Raw genomic sequence first — 22,478 nt, forward strand, 5'->3', positions numbered from 1 at the left:
ACGAAGAATAAAGCCAGTTCTGAAGTCAAAAGGCTGTTCACAGCCAGTGTTGGAATATTTACCTACACTAATCTCACACAGTAAGTCTTCAGTGACTTGACCCTGTTTACCAACATTTTGACGCATGATAAAGTGATAGATAAGTCCTGATTTTCCATTAGGAAAAACATCAGCTTTGCAAACCATTTAGGATTTAAATTCTATTACACTAATCAAAATTTAATAAGCAGACCTTAATAAAGTCTAATATAATAATGGTCTCAAATACATAACCCATTCTGTTTTTTCATTTGATTTTCCTCTTAATAAGCAAATGCTCTGCCCAAGACTAACAATAATAATTTTATGTTGGTGCTAATTGAAATTTTCCATCTCCAAACAAACAGTCTAACTGTTACCTTTGCCATTTTTTAAGCAGACACATGTCAGTTACAGCACATTTACAGCTTCAACTAAATCCAAAGTGGGTATCTGTTTACTTGCTTCTTTCGTCTTTATTATATTTTCATACTTCATATCTGACTCATTGTTTTAAAGTCTAAGTTTCATATCATTTTGCTCCCAAGGCCAACGAGAGTGACTAATGCTATGCAAAGAATGAATAATGGTCGATTGTACTTTTATTCCTTAATTGCTGCCTAGGCACTCCAAACTGTAATTAGAGGGGGTCATACATTTGAACAATCTTTTCAGAGTGAGTTCAGCTGTGTTGCCACTACTTAAGAAAGAATTTGAAGGAGAACAGTGTTGCATGTTTGATGATATTTAGCACAGTTCAGCCACTCTCGACCATATATTCTTAATTTACACTGTATAGGCATACACAGACTTAAATCACTTGAAAAATATAGAAAGAATTACAGTGACATTGGTCAAGCTGACTGAGACTGAACAAAGGAGCATCTTCTGCTTTAATGTTCCAGGCTACAATTACACACAAAGACTACATGAAGCCAAAAATCAATCTCCCATTCATTACCATTAGAGTGACTCCAGGATGTATATTACCACATATTAGACTCCTACTGTATTGTTTTTGCAGTATTGCTCATGAAAGAGAAAAAGAGAGAGAGAAAACCCGGTCTACATAAACATGTTATTGTGATTTTTTTATTAGATTAGTTTTTTTGTTGTTGTTGTCATGGCAACAAAAACAATTTGTGCCCTTTATTTAGCTCTAATAAACACTGAATTATAGTTGCTAAAAAAACACTTGGTTGTCTGAGTATTGAGGCATAGAAAATAAAGGTTTGAAAAGTAACTATATTTGGGGGACAAAACTCAGAAAATATATTTGTACACTTTTTTAGCATTCACCTTGAAAGTTGGCTTGTCTTTGGGTTCAATAAATAATACAATGAAGCAGTCAGTGAAAGCTTGTGTGCTTGTTGAGTCAGATAAAGGACATGCTTTACGTAGGAGAGTCATTACAATGGCAGAATGCTGCTTTGTATAGTGAAGATAAGGCTATTCAGAGTTAAAAGCACAGGCTTTCACATAATAAATGTGGCTAGTGGCCATCCTCACACTAAGCAAGGTCAACTTGACATTTATTGAGGTGAAGTGGGAAAAAAGGAAGTGATTAAACAACGTCAGGTAAACCACTTGTTTATTGATATAATAGGAATTAAACTAGTATTTTATATATGCAGTATGATGAACAAATGTTTGTGTGAAAATGTTTTTACACTTGGAGCTACTATTGAGAGACTTGTATTTACAGTGTTGTGTTTACACATCAAAAACAGAGAACTACAAAGAAAAAAAATGAAGCCAGTCTTGCCATTTTGTGCAATTTATAAATTTTGACAGTACAGCAGCAGACCATCATCTAAAGGATGGAAAGAGTAGCAAAGAAAGGAAAAACAGCTATGCCTCGAGATGCAGTTGAATCTTAGAGATGTGAAAGGATATTGAAGGTGAGAGGGGAAAGTAATCCGTTGTGAGGCATGTGAAGAGCCACAGAAAATGCAGTGGAAACACTGGGATTTTGCTTTCCTCCCAAAAGATGAGAGCATCTGACGCACCTGATGGTAGTCCTGGAAAATCTGTAAAATAGGACCCATAAAATTGAAAGACTGCAGGGTTTGGACTTTGGAAAAAAACTGTATATGAGTGCTGCAAGACCGAGTTAGAGCCCCACCCACCCCATAACCTCACTCTCTTTTTCTTTCTGCTAGTGATCGTAGAAATGACTCCTTTACAGGGACACAGTCTGTCTAATGCTATCCACCTGAAATATTTATTCTCATACATCACCAAATTTTTTTGCTTCATATTTAAAGAAAATTATATCATTAAGAAGTTATGTGACCAGTGTATCGGCCTCTCATTCAGATTGTTATTTGGTTTTTATTTTTTAAACAAAACATAAACATGGCAATCATAAACTTTGTTGCATATGTGCCTGGTCACTCATTTGGCTCTTGTATCTCCTTAGCAACAAATTGTTTGTCCATTGTAAGCATATATATTATATGCATGTATGCATATCCAGGCCGGGTTAGTTTCCAGCTAATCGTGCCCTTACATGCCTCACAGGTTCTCAGTGGTGATGTAAACAAGGTAAGCAGCTTTCAAGTCACACATACCAGACAAGACAGAAAATAAGAGAGGAAATTGAAACTGACTGTATAGTTTTGAGGGACATTTTTTGAAAAAGCAAAATCGTTACAAAAGTCTAATCTCTAGTGCCTTTAAAGACTTACTGGGGGCGAGGGGAGGTTATTTTGGATGAAGCATAGAGGCTTAGAAGGTCTTCTATTCTTATTTTCCTTTATTTAGTTATGAGATGTGATAAGAATCACACAAGAAACACTTGAAATCATTTTCATACATTTCTGATTTTATAAAATACAATTTTTAATAAGTAATTTTAATACAGTCAGCCAATCTAAAAATGTAACTGAGAAAAAATGGTAACACATGAATGAAAGAACATGTGGGGAAGTTGGCTTGAATATCTATGAGCTGCTTTCACTTGATAAACGACTTGTTACAATGTGTATTTCCACAGCCTTTCTGGAAGGCAGGCTGCTCTCGCTGACTATTCTAAACTTGCCTGGACCCACAATGTGTGTATTTTTGTGTCCGTCTCCACGTTTGTGTCTGCTTGTCTGCATTTGTGTTTCAGAGCAGCTGAAGCATGTGGCGTGAAAGACAATGGCACAAACCTAAAGGTCTAGAGCCAGGCATGCTGAGATTCATTTCCCTGCCATTCAGCCAGATAAAATATCACAGCAATCATGGCCTGCACCCAGTATCACTGTGTGTCTACGTGTATGTGTACACATCTATTTAAGTATGTCTGTATGAAATTTGTCTATATATGTGTGTGTGCAACGGTGTTGTGTGTTTTGTCAGTCTTGTGCCAAGTGAGGCTATGGCTTCTGCATCTGCTATTGAGAGGACACATCGCCTCGTTGCCTTCTTATTTTTCCATCCCATCCAACACCCCCAGACCCGCCTATGCCTGTATGGCAGGTCACATGGGTGCTCTGGGTGGTTTCACATCCCATCATTTCCTGTGGCTGACTGTCGGGGCACATCAGGGTGCCACGCGAGTCTAATGCTGATGAGCTGAGACAGCTCTATTCTGACTGGGAGGGGTCTAGTGGACCAAGCACAATCTGCAAGCACCACCCCCTCCTCCATGTACACACACACACGCACACACACACACACACACACACACACACACACACACACACACACACACACACACACACACACACACACACACACACACACACACACACACACACACACACACAAGTAAACAAACACACAGACGTACTGTAGAGAGCAAACTACAGAGCAACAGTCTGCTAGCACCACTGCGCAAATTCAGTGTGTATGCATCCGTAACTGTGTCACTACAGTACAAGTATGAATCACACCAGAAAGCCTAATACTAACTATATGTTTGTGGAAGGAATTATAATTTATATACCATTAATATGATAATGTATGCCTACAAACACATAAAATAAGTCAAATCACAGCACTTCATTTACTGTTTGGTTGGTGAAGACTACTTGTCTACGAGACAGGGAGAGGCGATCCAAGGCCCACTAACAGACAGACATAAATCAAAGACAAGAGCCACAAAGAGGGTCAGTGTGAGGCGATGAATGAACAATCTGTGTCACAGGAAAATCCTGTTTCATATTGTGAAGTCGATTGGAGGAGGAGGATGGCCTGTTATGTGCACTATGTCACACGTACACCTGCACACCATCTGTGCATGCATGTGTAAAAGCAAGTGTGTGCGTGTGCTGACGTGGACCTGTGCGGACCTCTAGCTTGGGTGGACTCGCAGTCACAAAGATTCAGAACAGACACGCACCTGGGCCGTGTGCATGCACGGAGACAGATGTGGTATATATGATAAAATGCCTGTTAAAGAGATTAAAGGAAGACAGACAACGTGTCAGGATAAAGAGCAGGGGCCAACAAGAAGAAACAGAATGAAAAAGGGTTTGACAGAAACAGGCTAACAGTGTGAAGAAGAAGGGAGCACAGGAGAGCCTGACAGACAGAAGAGTTCGAATAATAGATAGCGGCAGTGACAGGGAGTCAATGTGATGGTGAGACAATAAACAGATAGACGTGTTCTGTCAGGGGGAGAGAGGCTGAGGGAGAGGAGCGAGAAACACTGGCCTTACAAGCCCCTGCTACACTCTTGTTTTTACAATGGAGAGAGAGAGAGAAAAACTCAAGCTCAGTTTATAAAACCATCCCCTTCTCACATAAAGCTCAGTAATTCGCTTCCATTGATTATTGATTAATTGGCTTGAAGAGAATAGAGTAACAAAATTATATAGAAGCGCTTGCATCGATTCATTTTCATTCTTTCTGTTGCTTCAGAGCCTTTCATGTCCTGTATAACCCCTCAGGCTGTGCACCAAATGAAAAAAAATCACTTACAACCTTGAACAGCTGCAAGTCTGTCCATTTTAAACACTGCTAATCCACTTTATATATTAAAGACTAATTATATGTGGACATGAACTGAACATTGGCCGGGGCAACATAACAGTCTTCATAGTCTGCAACACAAAACCCCAGATAAGCATGTATAAAAATACAAAAAGATGATGCAAAAAGAATTCCTGTGCCAACTGAACATTCATGACTACATGAAAAACAAACAAACATGGAGTTTAGAATCAGTGTCAGCATCAGTTTTAAAGGAGTTCCATGTATTACTGTATTGTGTTCCTCTGAAAGAAACAGTATCTGTCTAAAGACGGTTTTTGAAAGAGGACTGCACATTTTCCAATAACTCTAACAGAAGTTACTGAGCCAAGAACCCCGAGAGGTTTAACAAAGTCACTGAGCACCAAAGGAGCTCAATGACTCCTTAATAAGGCATTTACAGATACAGTAAATCTAACAGATGTCTCATAATGGATTATTCAGCTGATTATATTCAATGAAAATGTTTTATACCATTTAATATGTATAGAATTTATTCTCTACAAAATCTGCACCTGGCATTTATAATACAGTTAAAGCCAGGGAAAGAGTTCTGTTATGGAAACTAAGCCAACTATTAAGGTTAAGCAACTCAACTGTTGAGTTGCTCAAGCTGGCAGTTGGCTACAAAATTCCCACCCATCTCTGCTTCTCCTGAATTCAACTCTTGAAAATGCATAAAATATGCCTCAAATATAAAACCATATAAAAGGTTTAGAATAACAACAAATGCTCAGATTCAGGTATTTTTAAAGGGTCTTTCATTTACTGTTAAACACACTTATGGTGTGAATGAAATCTGCACCCGTTCACCATGGCCTCTATAGCTTTGTTCTCTACTTTGATACCCCTATAATTTTAGGCCTGTTTTTCCTCCCTGAAACTTAACATGCTGCAGAGATTGCAAATAAATTTAGCCCATTACGCAACATGACAGGGTCATTGTGGGTGACATGGCTCTTTATCCCCCCTGTCTTGCTACAGTTGATCTGTGTAAAAGTTAAACCAACTATTTTCTCAGATGGGAATTCATCACACAGAATCTGACCAATGAAGTGTATTCGCTCAGAGACCTTGATGTAAAAATGTTTGTGAACTCAGAGTGTACACACAGGGCATCTTTTATAAAACTAAGGATTGATGTTTTATGCTTTATATTGTGCAAGCCGTGAATACTCAGACTGTGTGCTCAATGTGAGGAGCAACCAGTTGGCCCGAGGGATACTGAGAGGCCAGGAGAGATTAAAACTGTATTTCTCCACCAGCTCCACCCTTCCTCACCTCTGACTCTGTTAGAAAGGAGACGACGACACGGTCGTCAGCAGCCTGTTCGGAAGAGCGTCCGTTTAAACTGGCTGGTCAGAAAATGAATGGTGCAGTTAGACACTGTGAGCCGTGGTGACACACTGTACACAGCAACAATCGCCACACTGCAGTGAGGCATCTGCCAGCCATATAAAATCCTGACAAGCCAGGATGAAAGAGGAAATGGAGAAGCTGCTTTCTGGAGAATGGCTCAAATCATTTTCATGTCAGTGCGCATGTCAGTTCGAGCTGAGAAGAATGGCGGTAGGGTAGGCGAGAAACTCTTGTTCTGATAGTGTGTCCTGACATAAAGCTGCACAATGTCTTCATCTTTTAAGCAGCTGGAAGTCCTTTCTGTGATTGTGGCACTGGAAGCAGAATGGATGGAGATTACAGAAAGAGTACAGAGAGGAGGGATTGGGGGATCGGTACATAACTGAAAAGAGCTTTTTTAAAACTCTCCTCTTTAGTTTGTCATGGAGACTATTCTGGTCTGGGGCACTGAGGGTAGAGTTCAGACATTTTTCACCCCACATGCCTGCTTGACACACAAACACATAGACATGGGAAAAACACACAAAGTGAACTTGGTTTCGCACGCAACAGAGAGCTTTTTTCACAGTTTTAATACAAAATACTGCCACATTCCTGGGTCAAACTGAACTGAACACAGGAGTGAATACAGGGCCTGGCAGGAATGTCACAGGACCATGACCACTTTGGCAGGTATATTCTCAGTAGCAAAAAATGTGGAAAAGGGGAAGAGGGATTCATGTATTCCACAGGGAAGTGAATGAGGCTTGGGACATTGTTGCTATATCCTTCTGTGTATTCTGGGATCATGCCCTTCCTCCATCTCTCTCATATCTGGATCAGGTATGAAGGCCATTGTCAGCCTATCTAAAAGCTATTGTTGCCACTCTTTTAAATTTTTAAGATATTTTTAGCATACAGGCTTATTTTTTTATGACATTCTACCTCAGGTGTTCATCTCTGTGCTTGCTTCTCTGCTCGGGGAAGCCATTTATTACCTGGAAAACCAGAAGAGCGTGTAATGAAGTTGGGGAGGCACTTAATATTCATGAGTAATGCAGGAACCTTACCAAACCTTGACATGACCTTCACTCCGTTGGTCAGGATAATAATGCTCAATTTTCTTTGAACTTCAGGGCCCATTCTCAATGCAAGTGTCCTGCGAACTCATAGTAAATGGTCTGTGTGTGATCCGTGAAATATAGTGTTGATAGTGAGAAAACTATGACAGGTAAAATAAAATTAGACGTTATCTACTGGCTGACAGAAAGAATGAAAGCCTGTCTCCACTCTATTTAGCTCTAGCGTAGGTTCTTTGACAGGACAGGAGGGACTGACTCTCGACACACATACACACACGTTCACATATATGGAAAGATAGACGCTGCTGGCTAATCCAGGCTAGCTCCCACAGGCCTATAGGGGGCTGGTCTAATCCTGTTATCGGGCCCAACAGATGCTGTTGACAGAACAATAAGCAGGGGGCCAACATGGCAGCGCAGCCCCAAGGAGGTCATGAGCCAAACTCGCCACAGCAGCAGCAGCAGGATCGCTGCCTGGCTGGAGCAAGCTGGACTCAGCACTGGCCACATACACCAGATCTCACAGGCTGAACGCATCACCGCGACAGGCACACACAGTGATTGGTTTCGTGGTATGCAGACCCCATTTTGCTTTGTCTGCAGTGTCAGAGGTTCTGGAGTGTGGCATTTCCGAAAGCTCTGAAGCTGGAATCATCTTTCAAATCATGTCTTAAAACTTTAAACAGTTTCCCATTTTCAGTTTCTTTGATGTGACAAAAAAAGACCTTGATGGGACAATTCACCATAAAAGCCTGCCATGTAAAATTAAGCAGGAGCAACTGGTAATGTCTGCTATACAAAAAGATCAGCCATTGCCTAAAACCACAAACTAAAACTGCAGACATTTGACTGATGTCTAAGCTTAACCAATGATTCTAATGAATTGTTAAGTCCCGTCCCTCCACAAACAAATTTGTATACAGAATTTTCTATCTACCTTTTCTGCTTGTTATGGCCTTGTGCTGCTTTAAAAAAAGCTGTGATCTCTCCGTGTCTGTGTCTGTGGTTTCTTCTAGATCACAGAAGAAAGAGAATGCCTGGGGGCGCTGACTTTATGTCTCAACTTCCAGCAAAGGATCTTTTCTTCTGCACACCGACTGAGTACTGCACACAACGAGGAATGCGTCAACATTAGATAGATACAGTGCGGTATGGCAAACAGGCTTTTGCACACATATACGCGAGCACACACACAGTCTTGCACCATGCGACCTTAGAGATTGCTGTAGTGGCCACTACAGCATATAAAGGTTAAAATAAATAAGTACATATTTGGCTGTTAGACATTTAATTTGAACAAGCAAGCCACCCAGCCTGTCACCCATCGGCATGTGCCGACTCAACCTGCAGAAAACACAGTCCGTCTTTGTTTGCTGCAAACCAACACGAGATGAGGCATGTAAGCAGTGAGCAAAAACAGGAAAATTACAGAAGTGATTGGAAAAATTAAATGGGAGGCAAAGAAAATCCACTGGAGCAACATGATTGCAATGTCAAAATAAGAGGTATGTGACAGACATTTGCCATAGCCAATGGTAAAGAAAGATGACACACGTATATATAAATTAATCACAGCCTACAAGCGAGTTATCCATGAGCAGAAATAACAATGACGTTGGCGGTGATGATGAGGAAGCGTTTTCCTCCCCTCTCCCCGACTTTCTGGTTTGTGTCCCAGTTTAACTAAATCCCATTAAAAAGGCTTTCATCTCACTGCACTTCATTACTGGCATAAATGCTGCGGCTCACCCCAGAGAGAGGCAGGGATTAGATGAGACGAGCTCATCTAAAATGTTACGCTCTCGAACCCCAGCAGCTTTTTTAATAAAGACACTCACTTTTAATTCTCCATATTGGATTATCCAAATAGACCCTCCAGCGCACAAGGTGCCATTAAGTTCAGGCTTGTTGTGTCATGTGTAGGCTTGTGCGCAAGTCCTTGTGCCCTTGTACAGTGGCTAAGAACTGACTCGAATTCAACTATGGAGGTGGCTGAACGTTTCCTTTAAAAATTAGAATGGGTCGACCAACATCCGTGGAAAATTGAAAACAAATTCAGGGAAGAGACAGAAGGAGGAAAGGGAAAATAAAGAGTGGCTTTAAAGGCAGGGAAAGCAAATGGAGAGAAGACCGCAGGGAGGGAGCTTTGCATTGTGTGTGTATGATTGGATGCGATGGGTCAGAGGCTTTTGCATGCATTTATGAATGCTTATTTTAAGCAGAGCCCAAGCTGGGCTAATCTTTACTGCTCGCCTGAATGAGGGTGCTGATTAAAAGCTAATTATACGCTACAGATTTGGCCTCTGGTGAAGACTCTGCTGATTTGACACGGCTTGGACTCCGGCCTAGGAGCATGCCTGTGGGCTTCAGCTCCAGATAGCCGTGCACGTGTGTCTACAAATCAGAGGGGAATAAGACGTCAGCATGCAGGATGGATGTTTTGAGGTTTGTGTTTACAATGGCAGAACATAACCATTTACAAGCAATTTACAATTCTAAGCTATGCTGCTTAATTATTTCCATTCTCTGCTGTAGTCCTCTAAACATCATGCAGAAATATTATAATTTTATTTGACTGGTAAATCTAAGCTAAATATTAGCATAAGTGAAATGCTAGCTGAAACTCTGCTATGTATTTTTAACATGTGTGGCATTCTTTTCTTTTAATAGCTTTGTACTCGGTCCATCACGCTGACGATAAGTACTAGGATGATTTATAATGGTTAGTAATTGCATGGTGCAATGCACGCACACATGGATGCACATGTGATGAGTTAATAGTAAGTTTGTTTGAATGCAAACACACTTTTTTCTTTAAGTAATTTTTTGCTTTAAAGCTTATATGTATTTATATTTAGGGAGTTGTAAGTCATCCTAAATGACTTGAGGGAATGTCTTCAGATTTGGCAGAAATGTTCATTCGGATTCAACGATGAACCAACTAGAAGTCTGTGAAGAAATAGGTCAAAGGAAAAAAGATATCTACTGCAACATTTGGATGGCAAAGTCAGAATTTGGCATAAATGACATTAAAGCATGGATCCATACTGCTTTGTATCAGTGGTTAAGGCTGCTGCTGCAGTGATATAATGGTTAGTTTCTAAGCACACTTTGGGTCCCTTAGTATTAATTGGAGATTATGTATCAGAATTTCAGAAGCGGGACCACGCCTCCAAACACGCTCCTTATGGTTCTCATCTATGTAGGTTCCTCCACTTCTGCAAGCTGTCACTCTCATTTACGTGCCCCACCCTCCATCCGCTTTTCAATTCTTTAACTTCTTCACTTCTATTTAGTTCATGGGGATCTGCCAGGCTGTCGCCAGTCCCCTTCGAGGCCTTCACCAAACCGCAGCTCAATTCATGTCCAAGCATTCACCTTTACCTACTAAAACGCTGTCAAACCTAAAATGAGGACATGGGCCCAGCTAGTGAACTAAGTATTGATGCCACACCCTACCTTAGTATTGTCATCGACCATATCCATCTCTTTATCACCACAGTGTACCAATCCTCTGAATGCAGCGTTGAGCAGGATAACATGCCACAAAGCTCAAATCACTACAAACTAGTTTCTTGAACATGACAATGACTTCACTGTACTCCACAGTCAACAGATCTTGATCTCATCAAACATTTTTGGGATCTGGAGGAATTGGATGTGCAGCCCACAAATGCAACTGCATGATGTCATCAGGTCAATATGGACCACATGGTCTAGGGAATCTTTCCAGCACTTTTGACCTGACATATTAAGGCAGTCCTACAGAAAAAAAGACATCCAGCTTGGTGTGTACAGTGACCGTATAGTTACACTGTTTTGGTAACTGTTCTGCACCCATCAGCTGAAGCCTGTTGAAGTCTTCACTACATACTCTATACTGCAGAAGTTTGCAAAAACATGGATGTCAATCAACTAGTTGATGGAAGCATTCAAATGCAAGACATAATTTAAGTTATTTTAGGGACCCAAACAATGTTTTCACTGCATGTTTACTGGATGTAGTTACAGTGAGGGTAAACTTGATGCATGCTTATTTTCTCATTTAAGGAGCAGATTAAACCTAGAAATCTTGCCAGCAAATGGTGCCCTTGATAGATTTTAAATTTGATTTTGTTTACCTTTTGCCTGTTTTCAGACTCTTTAGAGGTTTGTTAGTTGTCCCTTGTCACTCACTGACTCGCTCGTTCTGTGCTGAATGCCAAACCTCTTGTACGACTGACACTGTTGTTATTTAGCTTTCAACCCAATATGACTCACCTTGCTTCCCAGTGTTTCTACACAAAACCAAATTATCTTAAGAAAGCCTGCGTGTTTATTATATATAGCAGCACATGTAGGATATCGAAAAAAAAGCATAAACCGATTTATGTAGTGATTAATTGAAATTTGTGAGGTTAAATGTTATATTTGGCCATGATGTAGGATTACGGCAGCACGTATGGATCACAGGTTTCTTTACATCTTACTCGACTTTTTATGGTGCCACAGGTCTTTCATTTTTTCCTTCCATTTTATCTCTAAAAAGCTCAACCTGGAGCTATGTTGCTGTGTGGCTGAATTTGACTTTCATTCTGCATGAAGTGTGCTTGGACTTCTCTCCCCTTCTTTCCCTCTGCTTGTCATTCTACTGCTCAATCAGACAGACAGGAGGGGGTTAATATTTCTTATAAATGCAGCGACAAAAGAAAATAGACTAAATCCTTTGTGGCCTGTTAGCATCTTGTTCTTGACATTATTCCTCCTCAAGCATGCCAATGTTCACCGCCTATGACCCCCACTGCAGGGCCTAACCCCAGTGCAACACCACAACAACATGCACACAAAACAGCAAGACTCACAGCCCACGGGGTATTTCTTTGGCTATTTGTGTCTTGGGTAGTGACAAAGATAGTTTGTGCAAGTGCTTATATTCTTACCCAGATTGCACACACATCACATAAAAATGCATTAGCTTTTTATTAGTTGCATTATGGAGATATTTATTTTTCTTGTCAGCTGAAAAACATGTGCCGTTCTTGAGAAGGGGTCAAGAAGTAGTTGACTGTAGTATGTTTCAGCAAGCTTCTGCTAAAGATCATTGTTGATATTTTTAGGTATATCTGTCTCTTGGGTAGGAGGTTCAAAAAAATTATACTAAACTGTGGATTTAATCTTATCATGAAGAATAGCCAGTTTTAAATCAGTTTCTACTACCGAGCTAAAGAAAGAAGAGCAACAGCCTGCAGCTGGTCAGAAGTCTTGTCAACAGTACAGAGAAGACAACACTACATGCTCACCTTCATGTCAAGGACAAGGCCATTCACAGCTAGATCACACCTGGTCACTGCCTGCATGTGTGTGTGCATGTGTGTGTATGTGTGTGCGTATGTAGTATAGGGTGTAGAAGATTTGTTTGAGAACCGGTGTATGACTGGAGGCATGCTGACAACTCTAACCTTCCCTCCTATAACTGCATTTTCTCCCTCATCCCTTTTTCTCTCTCCAGTTCCCTCCCCCTTTCCTCCTCCACCTCTCTTGCCTGTCTTTATTATTAGTGGCAGCTAGAGGCAGTGGACCAGAAAATTCCCATCGAGAAACAAACCCACATCTGCATATTACAGCCCTGTTTCACGTCTGCCATGAGCGAATAAATTAATACATGAATAACAATGAAAATCATCCATGAGTTGCCTCCCTCGCTCTCTAAATGGCATGGTGTGTGTGCGTGTATGTATGTGTGTGTTTGTCAGAAGGAGCTGTAGTCGTCCGCTTTGGCCATGTTATGAGGGAACTAGGATTATTTGCATAAAGCTGGCATACATACAGACCTGTAGGTAAATTGAGAAGTCAGGCAGTAATAAAGGTGGAGCAACAAAACAGTTGAGGGGAAATTTTTAAACCAAATATTACTTTTTTCAACAAAAAAGTATTCAGTCTACCCTCCCTGTACCCGTTTTAAATTTGAGAACTTTTGTGGTAAATTTAAACATGACAAATCATGCATCACATCTTATACAGACTGCAAACAAAATGCTATTCTGAGAATGAAAAATAAGAACTGAGTTAACTACATTTTTGTTTCCTTAAAAGTCCAACTTTGCAATCAGCATAAAGACTTACAGAAATTAGAACAGACTGCTATTCTGCAGGTAATATATTGATGCATTAATATGTTGTATCTGATGACAGTTAAATGTTCGTAAAATAACAATGCTAAGATGTTACTGTACGCTCATGCGATATGAAACAGAGGCAAAAAGAAATGCGTTTATGCAGAAAAAGTTGTCATCCATCTATTTTTTTGCCGTGCTTAGTGCACCATACGTGCCCTCCTCTCACCCTCACTTTCGTCTCATTCCGCCTAGTTTACATCTGTTTACAAAAGCTTGTCTACTTCAGTTTTATGTATGACACACTAAGGGCCTCTAGAGTTCCACTGCTCCATGCACTAGCAAACGCTCCAACATTGTCAGACTACTTTTCGGTTGCTTCCTCTCATTCGATGTGACACGAGGTCTCTCATGAGATTAGCTCAAATTCCCAAAAAATTATACTCTAACATGCTGTGGACAAAAATGCAGTGACCTTCTGCAAAGATGCTTCTGGTGTCTGAAGGCAGAGGATGTGAAGAATTGGAGGTATATGTGAACTTTGGGAACTCTGAGGAACTGCAAACTTTCCGGGGCCATATATCATGTGTCCATTAGCAGACAGCTCTGCCTCGCTCTGTAAATGACAGTGTTTGTCTACGTCTGCCTCTCACACATACCACCCACTCTCTCTGTTCAAGTCAGCCTCTTTCCTAAGCTTTTCTCTGTCTCAGTCTTGCTGATGTGATTCTTCCCCTTTTAGAACCTCCATCTTCCTTATTACTCCTGCTCATCTCTATCCCCCTTTACTCCAGTCTACCTTTTCCCTCTCTAACCTCCATTCCTGCCCTTAGATACAGCTGGTAATATGTCACTCTGCTGTAATTTTGCCTTTCCAAAGGCCTGTAATGATGGGGAACGGATGATGGCTAAGGTGGAGGTGAGATGAGGGGGGGTTAAGGGACTCTTTTCTGACCAGAAAGAAAGCCTTTCATGAGTCTTTTAGCAAAGAGCCAGTGGGGGAAGAGGGCAAAATTGTCCAAAAGAGACAGAGTGAAAGAGAAAGAAAGTGGTTCATTGGGTTGTACAGTACATTTCCTGATTTTACTTAAAATCTACAACATGTCTGATGTTCCTCACTGTATGTTCAGGGAGAAGGAAAAAACATTTCTCTGTAATATGCTTACATATATTACACTGAAAAGACCAGCGGTTTAACTCTGTTTGAAAATGGAGAATAAAAAACAAGCACACGGCGAGACAAAACGAGGGCAATGATAAATAAGAAACACAAAAAAGAGAGTCAAGCTAGGTGACCAAATTGACAAAATACTGTTGAAAACCGCCTGATATTTTCTGACATTTAGCAAACTGGCAAACGGTACGACTCATCTAGCAGATATGTCTGCGGCAGCTGTGGCTGTACGGGTCTGTGTAGCAGACAGGGCAGATAGGGGCTGATAGCGAGAATCGCTTGGCCTTCTCCGCAGACACAGCCAGTCAACCTGTCAGAACCCGAGTAAACACAGACATTGGATGATTTCTGAGAAACGTGACCCTTTCTCTGTGGCCCGGTAAGAGCCACACCTCATGTTTTTTTGCTCTAGTGGGTCCTGTGTGTCAGCCTGGTATGCCTGTCGACCTTTTCCCAGAATCTGAACTGCCGTCACACAGAGGTCTGGACCCTGGGGCAAAGTGGAGAACAGGGGGAAAGAAGGACAGGGGATGGGGGGTGGGAGTGGAAAAAAATGGCAAAGTGCAGGACTCGACAGCCACATCACATTTCAGGAGATTTAAACACCCACATGAGGGAAAAAAAGGACATGGAAGACAGTGCTTTAGATAAACTGGGGATATGCTTATAAAATAAGTCCCTTTCTATATAAATATATCCTTGTAGCTTATCAGTGATTTGTACTTTACATATTCTTGTTTATTCAAATAATTTTTTGTTTTGTTTTGTTACAGACAATACTCTCTGGAGAGGTTTTAATGTTTGCTTGAACTGTGAAATGACATTAGCTGAAGCAAGTGCTTCCTGGAATTAGACACAGAAACAACCCAGCAGCAACATCAACCATTTACAAGGATCAGAGTAGACACTGCGGTCACTACATAAACACCACACACCAACAACGTCTGTACATGTATGTCCAAAGGCATGTACAAAGAGAGTGAAGTCATTTTAGTCTGTTGAGGGGGAAAAAATAGCGAAATTGCAAAGCAGCGCAAAAATAAAATGCAGATGTGCAAATGCATTCATGCAGAAAATCCTTGCCTTTAATCCAATTCCTCACGCTTTTTAAAAACAGAGCCGGAGAGATAGAGTCAGACAGAGACCGCGATGAAGAGTCTAACCATGAAGAGGCGGCTCACACTAACAGAAACATAAACTAACACACACACACACTGCAAAAATGTTCGCATATCAAAGCAAAGATAAGGACGACTAGAAAAAAAAAAATCCAAATACTAATTCTATCATGCGTGGTTTCTGTCTCATGGAGGATGTATCCGTAGGACACATTCATGCCGCCTCACAATGCTAAGGAAGATTAACAGAAAACACAAACAACCACACACAGCCAAACATCGTGTTGTCAGAATGATTTGCGGATCCACAGGCGTTGCTGGGTCACATCAGGACAGGGTGCTGTCCACAGTCCTGATCCCCCCCTCTGGACCCTTCCAACAGGATTTCATCATTCGCTCTGGAAAAAGAGGGGGGTCTGCAAGTATATGAGGGAGTACAAAGAAGTATGTGTGTGTGCACGCGCGTGAGGCATTTACGTTCGGGGGCGGGGTAAGTTTTAATGGAATGACTCCTTACATTGATGCATGTCCTTGGCCAAAATTAATACCAATACTAATTACAGCATAAAGGATTAAGGACCTTTCTCCCTCTAAGGACTGGTTGATCTGAGGCCTCCCTACTTAGCAGTAGAGGAGAAACAAAGTAGAAATTTGCTTCATACATGCATGCACACATGGTTATGCATGCAGTGTGCATGCTAACATACACACATGCAACAAAACATTGAAGTTAAAAAACACATTTACATGCATCACTGAGGCCTGTAATAAAATAGATCATATGCAGTCATGGTTGTCAGCAGCAAACATAAACACTATTCCAGTTTAAGCAGTAATTAAAGCTGCAAACCTGACATCTGGATTGATGGTAGTCACAAATCAAGCCAGACATTTCACCGATATTTAATTATTAGACTACTGCATTGAACGTTAAAACCCATATTAAAATACTATTACCCAAACCCTGAAAAGATAAAAGTCATAATTCTATATTGTTTTCATGCCAGTCATCCCAGCAGTCAAAGACCCGATGGACTTATAACTGGTTCTGCAGTAACTTCAGATTGTGGGAGAATTATAAAGATTTGCAATAGCTTTTGTTTGGCCTTTACAAAACATTCAACTTCATTTGTTTTTATTGACTTCACACTTAGATTGGACTTGTAGAAACAGCAGAACTATTGCTATTAAATTTAAATGGAAGCGTAAAGCTAGTTTGGACTACTAATGTTGTGTTGACCAGATTATGTTTTGTTGCAACTTTAATTTCTGCAACATGATATGCTGTCTGAACCTTTATTGTCAAAGCAGCGAGGCGCATAACAGGGAATTTTTGCAATAGCACATTCATAAGCAAACAAAGAATACAGTTATAGCCTTGTAGAAGAAGGGATGTAGGAAAAGTTAGAGGTCATAATTATATTTTTAACAGGTTATTGTCAACAAGCTTCTTTCTACACATATATGCACTCAATACAGGTTCATAGCAAGCATATAATATGGATCAAGCTGAGGTAAAACTCCAACACATCTGCACCTTAAATATTTAACGTGATTTGATGTAAAGAATATGTGTTACATTTGTTAGCTGGACTTTTGTCTTGTACTTTTACTTTCAAAAAAGATTTGGTTTACGTGACAATCTGGCTAAATTTTCGTGAAATGATGAAACAAAGTTTCACCTTGCTTGACTTAGGAATGCAGCCTTAGTTGTAGTAGTAGTAGTAGTAGTAGTAGTAATATTTTCCATAAATACATCAATATCTGTAAAATATGTATCCACCAAGAGTACATTTGACTAAAAAACTTTCTGTGGCATTGAAATATTGCGAGCATTGTAGCCGTTTTTCTCTATAGACAGAATGAAATATAGCCAGCATTAGGAGTCATAAAAGAGCCATGACATCTTAAAAAATATTGAGTTTAAAAAGTTCACTTCTTGTTGAGCTGTTTACTTTATTTCATCTTCAGTAAAGTAATTCTTCAATCTCAAAACAAACACACGAGTATTCGCCATGAATTTTTAATATCATTATGGAACATTACCATAAAAATGAACACTAAAGCGCATAAATTTGCACCTGAACTCCCATTGTCACCCAAACATCTGGACTATTTCTCTTCATTCAGCCCTGTCAGCAAGCTTCTCTACATATTATTGCCCATGATAACAGAGAGGACTCTCTTAATCACTGGCACATTCATCTTTCAGTATGAGTAGCTGCCCCAAATGTCCAGTATCCATGCCAGAGAAAGGGAGAGGAAGAAGAAAGAGGTAGGAGGGGAGACGGGAAAGAGAAAAAAGAGAGCCTGGACTCATGTCAGCTCAGTGAAGCATGGAGGGAGGGAAACACACGCCGACATGGAGAAGATTCGCTGCGAGTAAGACACACACACATACACTCTTATTTAAATAATATATTCTGTATCTATGCAATAAACCTATAAACATCTACACCAAACACAGATACTGATACTGTACATATGCAGAATGACAGAATCAGGAGCGTCAAAGCCTCTTTTTTATATTTCCACACTCTGAGTTACAGACTGTGTAGCATTTAAGGAATCTAAAAATATCTGAACCAGATGAGGAGGATGTGCACATACATACACAGACACACAGAAACGCAGCATAGCTGTGCTGGAGCTGAGGACGCAGCAGAGCTGGCTGCCTCGGGGAGTCAGCAGAAGGTGAGCAGAGATAAGGCTGCGTGATTGTGACTGCATGTCAGAGAGAATCTGCACACCACAACAATTCAGCGTGCCGTTCGACTAATACACACAACCCCTAAAACAACACATAAACACACAGCCACAGAGTCACAAACTATATATGTGTGTATATATGTAGTATGAATCACATGCACCAGTGTACCAAAGCTGGGAATTTAAAGTAAACAGCATGTAGCTTCTTGTGTGTATGATAAAGTGTTGGGTACATAGTACTGTAGAATTTATCACGCGTGCTCGATGCTTGCTGGACAGCTGTCTCTAACCTTAAAAAGCTGGTGGCATCAAAGGCCAAATGATCAAACACTTTGCATTACAGGATGTCTTATGATAAAAGTTGCACTTCAGCGCACAGCAAAGACCTAAGCTGACAGCTGACATGTGACTTGCAGTCTGTTGTTCAATGCCAAGACAGAATTTATCTCCTTATAATAAAAGAGATCAAAACTAAAGACACACATTTATCCATAAATAAACTGTCAAAAAAGTTTATTTTATTCCTCACATTTGTACTTTGATGAACTGTTGTTATCAGTGCAAGTACAACATCTGCTCTGTTCTCCGACTCTTGGTTGATTATTTCAAAATTTCAAAATTTGTCAAATTATTTTGATATATGAGTCCAGGCTCCAGGTATGCCGGTTTAGAGCCTAGACAGAGCCGTGCTGTTCTTATGCATGCGGAAAAGACATAGTCTGGATGGCACCATATGTTGCCCCCCGACACCCCTCCATACAATCACTGATTCTGCCTTGGAAAATGTGTGCTGATAATAAGACAGACGATCCCACTTTTCTCAAGCTCAGAGGACGCAGCAGCCATCACTTTCAAAACCAGTTTGTAATATGGTTTTTTATGGCTTGCTATTTAAAACAATTAGTTCTGAGATGGCAAACTTTTATGAACTAAAATTAAAGTATGATTTTGCACCTATCCCAACATTTTTTTTATATTTCCTGCAAGCTTTTTAGCCGTTTAGGGCAATTAAGTGCTGCTTTGTGTGAATATATTTTAGAGCTTCAAAAACAACACATCACTACAAATCAGCTTCAGTCTTCAGACGTATTTGCAGCAACTTGGAAGTGACTCAGTTAAACCAAATCTGATTCATACGCTGTATTCATGAAGAACTATTTTACATTAAACTGGATACAATTTTAAAACATGTTTTGAAAAATCCCTAAAGGATATTATGTGATCGCTGAATTATGGTGTGGTAACTTGAACTGCAGTTCAATATCTCTGGAAGCGTATGAGTCATTTATCTTTTACAAGGACTTCTACATGAAGCTCTGAAGACTCAGGGCTACTGGTTAGCCAGCATAAGGCTTCAAGATAGAGTGTGATTATTAACAAAAAAAAAAAAAAAAAGAACAGTGAAATATTTTCTGGGTTTGAAAGATTTTACTTTTTGCATTAGTTAAAAAAAGAGAAACTGTGTAATTACTCAAGTCACCTTGCATATTAACTGTGCACTTTCCAATTTCTTAAACCGATTAAAAAACAAAGTACAGTAATAATCAGAGGTAATAAAATAGCCTAAAATAATGCCAGACTATTCCCAAATTAAAGTTTCTTTCTCTCTGTAGAAAAGTAATACCAAAATTATGTACGCTTTTTTGATCAGGCAGTTCAGGATGGCACATGGGCCCTTAGCAGCTGAGTGCTTGGTTCAGCTCTCAGCTGGCTGGACCTTTGCTGCATATTATTCCCCTGCACTCTTTCCCCATTTCCTGTCCATCTCTACTGCCTTAACAAAGAAAACAATTACTTTAAATGTTATTTTAAGAAGCTACCTTATCATTAAATACTGAAAATATACAGACTGTTGTCTAAAAGATAAAGGATGATTAATTTGGGGAAACCCACTGTCATTTTGAATTTTTTTGGTATGATTGCTATGATTTAATGTTAATTACTTTTACTTATTATTTCAACTTACGCACATTTTATTTAGCAAGGGTTCCAGTGTAGCACTAATGGGTTTTACAAATAGCTCTTTCAAACATTAGCTAAGGGGTACTTAAGCAGGAAAAAAATGCTAAATGGCATCCCGTTTTCTTTCTTTCTTTCTTTCTTTTGCAGAACATTTTAAAGAATGATTTAGCTGTAGTGAAGGGAGATGTTTAAAAATAGATGCTATGACACTTTGGTCTATTGGTGGAGCAGTGTCTCTCATCTGAGAATATCTGCAATTTGCATACAGCCCCTCAGCTGTCTTGGAGATTAAACTGTTGAACACCCCTTGAGTCGTTTCAGGCTTTGACATTTAACCTGTTAAAGAGCTCTCATCGGATAAGGTTACTCTTCCTCCTCAGAAAAATGTAACCGTAATCATATCTTAATTGTGCAAATGCTGATTTGTGTGACAAAATCACACCTCCTCAAATACAAACAGATCTAAACACATCATCTATTGCACCTGTTTGAGGACAGTGACAGACTTCCAGCACAGAAACCAGCTTTGCTCAAGTATAATCACAACGTTCTCCCTGTTTGCAACATGAATACAAATGTGACTTCTGTCTCATATGATCAACATGTTGCTACATGTAAACCACCTAAAGGATAAACCAGTCTGTGTTTGAACTGGGTTTCCAAACTTTGTTAAACTCAAAGTACTGAGAAAAAGTTTTGAGTCACCTCTTTACATTTTGCTTCCAAGCGGTCTTATGAAGTTTTTCTTTCGACATTGGCGGCTTTTTTCAGTACTTTTAATTCTACTCGTTTTGCCCCTAAAACCTATTATTCCAGCATAAAAAGGGCACCTAATTCAAGGGATTCATGGGACACAATAGCCAACTTAGCAAAGTCACAATTTTGAATTAGATCTGTAGGTGTTTTAGGAAGTATCCAAAACATACAAGTTTCATTTATATAATTTTTCAAGGGGTCTTATATCTGTTTTCACTCTTGTATGCTTTTCATACAAGTTTCACACAAGACAGATACAAACTTTATAAGATTTATATATATCTTTTCCATATGGGCTAATCAGAAACAGCCTCAGTGCAAGTGTGACTGTCATGAAGTCATTCTTAAGGGAAGGACACAGGGAGAAAAGACTGAGGTATGCCAAATTACACAAGAGCATCTACAGCCATCTGCACAGTAGAGGCTCTGTCATAATGCGGGGCTTCATTTTGGCGAGTGTCAAAAGTAAATATGAATCTAGAAAAAAGCCATCAGAGTTTCATCCCATGAAGCCTGGAGAACTATTCCTGGAGACTACTTAAAGAAATTAAAAGAAACCTTTCCCAAGAGAGTTCGGCTTGTATTGAAGAATAAAGGTACTCATACCAAATATTAATTTTCAAGTCTGTAAGCATTGTACCAACTCTTTTTTCCCCATTAATACTGCATTTCCATTCTTATTTCCATGTTTTTTAATAAATAAATAAACCTATTTCCTATTTTCTTGGCAAATTATAAAGAAACGAAGGTGACATTAGACTTTTGCACAATGCCCTGTGTATTTTCTTTTTATTGAGATAAATGAGTCTGCATACATGTTTTGGTCGCATGTATATCTTTTGCAGAGGCTGAAGACAGAGCTAAGAAGCAAATGAAAGTGTGAACACGTCAAATTTAACTGAGAGACTGATTTCCCTGCAGCAGAGCTCTACACAAGACTGTGACTAGAATGAAAAAATGTCCAACTTCACTCCAGCCGCCTCACTTCCAGCAACACAACCATCAAACACAACCAGAACTTAATTAGCTTCTTGTTTCCTAACTTCACTCAGCTCTGCTCCACTTGTATGCTACTGTGTCCGCGCGTGTGTTTGTGTCTTCAGCCCAAGGCTGTGTCTGAACACATTTCACCAAATAGAATCCAATTTGTTTAACTTCTATTCAACACAAATACAGGGGATTGGCACGAGGAACTGGTGGCAGTGTGCTGTGAACAGTGTGTGGGATTCTGTTAAGCTGCATGACCCTTGTGCTAGACACTGTTATA

General features: G+C 39.9%; 1 protein-coding gene across 4 annotated transcripts in view; it reads right to left on the reverse strand.

Moving 5' to 3' along the window:
• Nucleotides 1–22,478, reverse strand: part of znf385c (zinc finger protein 385C) — a 135,829-nt gene that overhangs the window by 64,206 nt on the left and 49,145 nt on the right. The gene's annotated exons all lie outside the window — the stretch shown is intronic.

The sequence above is a fragment of the Oreochromis aureus genome, linkage group 4, assembly GCF_013358895.1.
Source record: "Oreochromis aureus strain Israel breed Guangdong linkage group 4, ZZ_aureus, whole genome shotgun sequence".
NCBI lineage: Eukaryota > Metazoa > Chordata > Actinopteri > Cichliformes > Cichlidae > Oreochromis > Oreochromis aureus.